The 7,609-nt window shown below is 32.1% G+C and overlaps 1 long non-coding RNA gene across 2 annotated transcripts; it reads left to right on the top strand.

Annotated features, from left to right (window-relative positions):
- The first annotated feature begins 3,468 nt into the window (after positions 1-3,468).
- Positions 3,469-4,778, top strand: LOC149906346 (uncharacterized). 2 transcript variants are annotated; one of them, XR_016456981.1, is made up of 5 exons: positions 3,469-3,593; positions 3,886-4,120; positions 4,248-4,319; positions 4,438-4,517; positions 4,622-4,778. It is a non-coding gene; the product is annotated as an uncharacterized LOC149906346 (long non-coding RNA). The 2 variants fall into 2 exon arrangements; XR_016456982.1 differs by lacking the exon at positions 3,469-3,593 and adding an exon at positions 3,623-3,797.
- Positions 4,779-7,609: the final 2,831 nt, after the last annotated feature.

The raw sequence follows: 7,609 nt of genomic DNA, 5'->3' as shown, positions 1-7,609 counted from the left end.
CTATAACAAAATGTGACGTGACTGGTTTCACAGATTGCCAGTTTATAACATTGTTTCTCCCACTTGAAAGTATGATGACGTATTGCACCGATAACAATTAAACTTGAAAAATTTTTGACTTAGTAAATTCCAATAAAAATAAACAAATTATAAAATACCGACTAGGAAAAATGTTATGCGAGTTTAGTAATTAGTTCCACAATTAATTTTCTCTTTTGGTTATATGATGTCAAAATAAGGGTATTTTTATAAAATGGCAACTCTATATTTTCCGTTCAGAAATTTCATAAAATATTTCAGAAATTTAAAAAGATAATAAATTTATATTTCATGAAAAATAAAAATAAAATATTTTTTTAGATTTGTAATTTTCTTTTATGTTCTAATAAATTTTATAACGGATATCAAATGTAAGACAAAGAATATATAAAATGAAAGAGTAGGTTTTTCGCCGGTAGCGCTGCACACGGTAGCTATGACCAGTGCAAACTTAGCACCCCATCTATGGAATTTTGGGTCGAAAATGACCTTGATCGTTAGGTCCCCGTTAGGTCCTTTAAGGTCCACCAATTTTTTCGTTAGGTCCCCTTTAGTTTTTTTTTAAATAATTTTTTAAATTTTAGGTATAAAAAAATTACACTTTAGCACCCCATCCATAGAATTTTGGGTCAAAAATGACCTTAATCTATAGGTCTTCGTTAGGTCCTATAAGGTCCCACAATTTTTTCGTTAGGTCCCCTTTAGTTTTTTTTTAAATATTTTTTTTTTAATTTTGGGTATAAAAAAATTACACTTTAGCACCTCATCCATATCAAAATTGGCGAATTTTATCAAAATCGTATTCTTTACCGTTAGGTCCGTATAGGTCCATCATTGAAATTGTTAAATTATTTATTTTATTAAAATCTATATATTTATAAGAAAGTCGTGTTAGTTACTCCACTTATAACTCAAGAACGGCTGAACCGATTTAGCTGAAAATTGGCAGGGAGGTAGTTTAGAGCCAGGAGAAGGATATAGGATACTAAATATGTACCACGGGCGAAGCCGGGGCACTAGTTATAAAATAATTGAAACCTGCGCATGCGCCTTAGAGCATTAAGACATGCGCACATCATACATAAACAGCGCGAAATTTAAATTGGTATCGTTTCATTTATTAAATCAATAAATAAATCTATACTAGTCACGTCTGGTTCGAAAGATGAGACTGGCTTTTTATTTCGAAAATTTATTTGGCAACACTTAACAGTTAACTGTCATTAAAACCTGAGTTGTTGATGTGTCAAAGCTTGTCAAAGTGATTTTATTTTCTGCGATTTTAGCTTAGGATTTTAGTGATTTCTAATAATTGAAAACTGAGTTGAAAACATGACGAAAACTTTAAACTATGATTAATAAATTTAAAAAGAAACAATTTGAAAGAGATGTAGTTTTCAAGGAAAAACACACAGTGTGACTTGATATTTTGATACTTTTCATCTTGATTGCATTGCACATTATATGGGCGTATTCAGAAAGAAAGCTTGAAACTTATAAGCGCTTATCGGCGCTTGTCATGTTCATATATTTTCCTGCGCGGGTTGACAGCACTGACAGGAAAATATATGAACATGACAAGCGCCGATAAGCGCTTATAAGTTTCAAGCTTTCTTTCTGAATACGCCCTATGATTTGTTTAATATTATTATTATTATTTTGCATGGATGATACCAGTAATCCAGTTATAAACTATTAAAGCAACAATATAAAATTGAACGATCTGTCCGTTCAAAATGTTTAAAGACACAAAATCAGTATCTCAACGAGATTTCTTCTATGACCGAACCATGTTATTCATGTTGAAGAGCAGTACAAAAAAAACAAGATGGAATAACTGCAGAAATGGAAGAGTTAATGATGTCAGAGATAATGATAGTGATTCTTATTCTTTATTCGCGGCTGAACGCGGCTTTTAGATTTAATATGATTATATTGATTAAACAAAATTTAATTGTATTTTATTATGTTTTTTATTACTTTCACTAGCTGTTCTTTTTTTTATCTGTATCAGATAACTGTACCAGATTACATATATATAATATTATATAGATGAAGAGTTTGTAGAGGTTGTTAATCTCTCAAAAAAACAAAGCTCGTAATAATAAATTAAAGTATCAAAACTTTATTTCCAACTATAACCTAAGTTACCATTAGGTTACCTTAATATGATGATTTTTTGAATTTGCCGCCTTTTCCAGTCTTATCTTTCGTTAGCCGGACTATCACCACAGTATCACCATATTTCCTACAGTATGGCGACGAATGTACTTGTGCAGAGAAACGGAGGGGAACTGGCGGGGGGTCGGGCGACGCGGGCCGCTTAATGCAATCACGCTGAGTTTGCATTAACTATCGCGAAAGGACGACGCAGTCGTATTTTTTGTGTAATAATTTTATTATACATAGGTACTTACATATTCTATTATGGCGCGCAAAAACTGTTCCGTTTACGGATGTAAATCTACATTGAAATCCCAGAAGGAAACAATATTTCAGAAAGATTGTATTAATAATTGTATCTGTTGAATTAAAATCAAAGCTATGTATATGTTGTCCTCATTATTTTCTAATCAGATTGTACATCCCAATGCGAATGCATTACTTCTTAAATGGTATAATATACAATTAAGAACATCCAAAAATAAAGTGTCCACGTAAATAATATTTAGCAGTGCAATATCTGTAATTATATATTTATGAACAAATGATTACATCAGATTTAATAATCGCAATTATTTTGAATGTACATATGAATAAATGATTTCATCATAATATTAATAATCACAATTGTTTTATTTCCCATTTGTTGCAACCCTAGCGTATTTTCGTGTGGCAGCGTAAGTACCTACGCTGGCGGCGGCATCGCGCGACATCAAAGGCGTTTCCTTACTGTAGGAAATAATATTGTAATACTGTGCTATCACTATCATTATTATATTATACATAGTATAAAACAAAGTCGCTTTCTCTGTCCCTATGTCCCTTTGTACGCTTAAATCTTTGAAACTACGCAACGGATTTTGATGCAGTTTCTTTTAATAGATAGAGTGATTCAAGAGGAAGGTTTATATGTATAATAACATCCATTAAATAGTGGAGAAGTACTGCTATTTTTGAGGTTTCTAATGTGATGTCGTAAAAAATTACCAGCCTTACTTATAAAAACTGACTGATCTGTTGCATAAACACCTCTCAGTTAAATAACTCTCAACTCCTTAAACAATGATTAAAATAATCTTAGGTACCTACTTATAAACCTCTCAGCAGTCTCTCAACTAAGTTACGTCAATATATGTATTTTTTTCTAGTAACATTATCGAAATAAAACCCGCTATTCACGTAAAACTTGACTAAAAATGTACTTTTTGACAAATATGAATGGTAGACTTTATTTTGTATGACGTTTAACTGACAGGATATTGATAACTTTCAAATTTCAAACATTTGTATAGATTTGAGATTTTTGATAAATTCAAATTCAGTTTTAATTTAAAATGAGTTCAATGATCAATAAACGTTCTCGTTCGACGAATTGGAGTGAGGAGGATAAGGTACGTAATGTACACAAGAAATCTAATAGAATGTACTTATTTCCTTACATGTTTTAATGCTTATTAATAAATATATATTGCTCTTTAGAAAGTGCTTCGAAAATAATTAGTGCTCGAGCGAGCACATATTATATTAGAGAATAAGGATACGTCGACTAATACAAATACAGCAAAAAAACTTGCATGGGAAGATGTTTTGTCTTGGTTATTTTAGTTTTACTTATTCTAACAGTTTCTTGTATTTAATAAATTGTTACAGTGTAATAACATTATTATTGTATTTATATTTCAGTTATAATATCATTTCACTCCATAAAAGGGACTTAAGCCAAATACAAAATCAGTGGAGGAATTTGAAGAAAGCTAAGGCTTCGGAACACAAATTTAGAACGGCAAGAAACATGACAGGCGGGGGACCTCCGCCACCAAGTCCTCCGCCTGAAGATCAAGAGCTTATAGCAGCTCTTCCTAATGAGTTTGTGGTTGATAACAATCCTTTCGATAGCGATGCAACACATGGCCAACAGGTTTATATTTTTTACATTTTCTACTGCTATTATTCCTTAATTTGGAATATCCATTAAGGGATAATAGCGCTATGCATATATAGTTTTTTATTGTGAGATTGAGTAATTATATTTTATATATTTATAGGAAGTTACTAAGGAGTCTGCTGATGATACATTGAAATTGAATGAAAATGATGAAAGCACTGCACATGCATAGGTAATCATATTATATAATAATTTGTATAATATTTTTATCAGTTATGTTATACAAAAATATCAGTATTATAAATAAAATTTATATTATTTTAAAATAATTATTATTTTTTTATTTTTAGCCTGAATTGCCAAATTTCTCCACTGAATTGCCACGTATAAATCCTACACATCATATTTTCAAAGCTAAACCAAAAAAAACGTAAGTATGTAATGTTGAAAATAGAATTTCATGAAATTTCCTGTGCTTATTGTTCAGCTGTGATTTATGTGAAATAATGTTTAATGTTTATGTTATTTTTACAGTGGGAAATCAAATTCCAATTACGAGCATCAATTATTCCTCCTTGCAAAAAAAAGCAGGGAGGAATTAATGAAGCAACAACAAGAGTTGCATCTATTAAGAATAGAGCAAGAGAGGGAGCTTCACCTATTAAGAATAGAACAAGAGAGGGAGCTTCACGAGAAGCTTTCATAGCATTATGTCCTATGGAATTCTACTGTGGGGCAGGGCTGCAGATATAGAAACTATATTTATCTTACAGAAAAGAGCCATTCGCTCTATATATAATTTACGTGCTCGGGACTCACTAAGAGATCATTTTAAGAATACTGGTATCCTTACTGTACCATCACAGTATATATTTAATAATATTTTGCATGTACACAAAAGCTCTGACTTACACACAAGAGTAGGAGATAGACACGATTATGGCACAAGGAACAAGAATAGAATTGAAATGCCATTTTTCCGATTAGCTAAAGTTAAAAATTCATTTATGGGTCAAGGTATACGCTTATACAATAGAATTCCTCACAATATTAAAGAGTTTAGTAGCTGTTCTAAATTTAAAACTTACATAAAAAATGTACTAGTTCAGAGAGCGTACTACAGTATTCAGGAATATATGGACGATAAAGACCCATGGAGGGTTGTCGCGTAAACACCACAGGACAGTTCTTTGGCATATTATGTAGTTAGGTAGATATAAGTTACATATTATGTAAATTTATTGACATTATTTAAAAGAGCAACTATGGAGTTTCTTGCCGATTCTTCTCCATAGATACTGCTTTCCGAATCGGTGGTAAATGTTAAAAATACTATGTAATGACGATTCGAAAGTGCTACTAAATAGTAGTCTAATTGAATAAATGAATGTTTGAGTTTGAGTTTGAGTTTGAAGCTCCAAATACTTGCATTAGAGGAGGAATATTTAAAAAAAATAAATTTTGAAAAATAATAAAATATGGTTTTTATTGATTAAAATAAGTTTCAATATAAATGGCCCTGTTTATATTTTCGTCTTCATCTTCTATATTATCAGGGATAGTTGGATCGATTAATAATTGATTTTCAAGGCCTGAAGGATCTAGAAAAATACAAAATAAAGAATTAAAATATGCTTATTTTTTATGTATTGGCATTATTAAATATACTTTGTTTACATATTAGTTTGCACAAATACCTTGATTTAAAATAGACTCATTAAAGAGTATTGCTAAATTGTGCAAAACTGCACAAGCAACAATAGTGGTCTTGATCACTTGCAGAGACCCTCGCATTGTTTCGTTGAGTATGCGGAATCTTTGCTTCCACACCCCAGAGCAACGCTCTACAGTATTCCTCGTTCGTATGTGACTCAGGTTGTACCTTTCTTCTGCCTGTGTCCTTGGTCTTAATATTGGTGTTAGAAGATGCGAAGTACAAGGATACCCGCTATCTCCAATCAGCTTCCCATGAAATTCATTCTCCTCAAACCTCCGCTTTATTGAGCTTTCTCTATATATGCGGGAATCATGTGTACTTCCTCTCCAGTGACACACAATATCGCAGATTTTAAGGTCAGAGTCACATACTACCTGTAATTATTGTCATCAATATTATTATAAATTAGAAACACATAATAGCACACATAACAATGAAAATTTATTACTTTAAATACACTATGATCAAACTAAAATGTTATTGTACAATGTTCATACTTGAGTGTTAATGGAGTAATGTCCCTTCCTATTAACATAGTACTGTCCAGCCTCTCCACTCACTTTGCGTATCTTAATATGAGTGCAATCTATTGCACCAATGATACGCTTCATCCCGCATATTATGGCCTCAAATTTCCTAATTGCTTTGGCTTCCTCGGTTGAGTTCGACGGCATATTAATATAACGCGAACTTTTAGAAGCTAACGCAATAGCAACATTTCGGGACAAACGGGAAAGTGTCTGTTGACTCATTCTGTGAATGTCAGCACAATCTTCTTGGATCTGTAATGTAATAGATCGTTATACAGGCTTTTCTATTGTATATATCCAAAACTAGAGCACAAGTCACATCTACCTCATGCCGGCCCCAATATCGAATAACTGCCATCACTTGCAGTTCCACTGGAATACCGCCCCCTCGAGTGTCCACGCGAAGGTCATCCCGAATCAAATTAATGATTTGTTGCATGTTATTCTTTCCGAATCTATACCTCGACCGTAGTGTGGCCCTGTGGCCGCTACAAAAAATATATTGACACCATAGATTGACACTAATACCAGGTTATTTTAATTCTAGGTTGAAAAGTAGGTTTTTAATAAATAAGCACTCTCAGAACAATAGATTTATTTAATAAATGAAACGATACCATTTTAAATTTCGCGCTGTTTATGTATGATGTGCGCATGCCTTAATGCTCTAAGGCGCATGCGCAGGTTTTTATTATTTTATAATTTTAATAAAATAAATAATTCAACAATTTCAATGATGAGCCCATACGGACCTAACGGTAAAGAATACGATTTTGATAAAATTTGCCAATTTTGCTATGGATGGGGTGCTAAAGTGTAACTTTTTTATACCTAAAATTAAAAAAAAATTATTTAAAAAAAAACTAAAGGGGACCTAACGAAAAAACTGTGGGACCTTATAGGACCTAACGGAGACCTATCGATTGAGGTCATTTTTGACCCAAAATTCTATGGATGGGGTGCTAAAGTGCATTTTTTTTATACCTAAAATTTAAAAAATTATTTAAAAAAAAACTAAAGGGGACCTAACGAAAAAATTGTGGGACCTTAAAGGACCTAACGGGGACCTAACGATCAAGGTCATTTTCGACCCAAAATTCCATTGATGGGGTGCTAAGTTTGCACTGGTGTAGCTATGGGAACTAATTGGATAAGCAGTTGGAATAATTTTTAAATTTCAAAATATGTAAGTATATTGTATGTTGAGTTCTCACTTCTCACATAATGATTATTATCTTCACATTATTTTGTTTTAGTAATTTAGTTATTTGTAGG

Source organism: Colias eurytheme, chromosome 8 (genome assembly GCF_061535395.1).
Source record: "Colias eurytheme isolate Ceu_HAF_F1 chromosome 8, ilColEury1 Martin Lab GWU primary, whole genome shotgun sequence".
Classification (NCBI taxonomy): Eukaryota; Metazoa; Arthropoda; class Insecta; order Lepidoptera; family Pieridae; genus Colias; species Colias eurytheme.
Note: the sequence above shows the minus strand (reverse complement) of the source record. Positions and strands in the feature narration are given on the sequence as shown.